This window comes from Rhinopithecus roxellana, chromosome 8 (genome assembly GCF_007565055.1).
Source record: "Rhinopithecus roxellana isolate Shanxi Qingling chromosome 8, ASM756505v1, whole genome shotgun sequence".
In the NCBI taxonomy this organism is placed as follows: domain Eukaryota; kingdom Metazoa; phylum Chordata; class Mammalia; order Primates; family Cercopithecidae; genus Rhinopithecus; species Rhinopithecus roxellana.
Window position 1 is genome coordinate 52,439,458 of NC_044556.1, and position 598 is coordinate 52,440,055.

The following is a 598-nucleotide window of genomic DNA, read 5'->3' on the forward strand; positions in this document are numbered from 1 at the left end:
AAGAAAGAAAGAAAGAAAGAAAGAAAGAAGAAAGAAGAAAAAAGAAAGAAAGAAAGAAAGAAAGAAAGAGAGAAAAGAAGGAAGGAAGAAAGGGAAAGAAAGAGAGAGATTGAGAGAGAGAAGGAAGGAAGGAGGGAAGGAAGGAAGGGAGGAAGGAAGGAAGGGAGGAAGGAAGGAAGGGAGGAAGGAAGGAAGGGAGGGAGGGAAAAAAGAAAGAAAAGAAGAAATAAAAGAAAAGAAAAAAAGAAAGGAATGAAGGAAGGAAGGAAGGAGGAGGAAGGAAGGAAGGAAGGAAGGAAGGAAGGAAGGAAGGAAGGAAGGTCCCCAATCCCCAAAGGGTGGAACCTGGTGGGAGGTGAATTATGGGGGCAGATTTCTCATGAATGGTTTAGTACCATTGCCTTGGTACTATTCTCATGATAGTGAGTGACTCTTCATGAGATCGGTTCATTTAAACATGTGAGACATCTCCCCCTTCACTCTCTAGCTCCTGCTCTCACCATCTGAGCTGCCTGCCTCCACTTCAACTTCTTCCATGATTATGAGCTTCCTGAGGCCTTCCCAGAAATAGATGCCAGCATTATGCTTCCTGTACAGC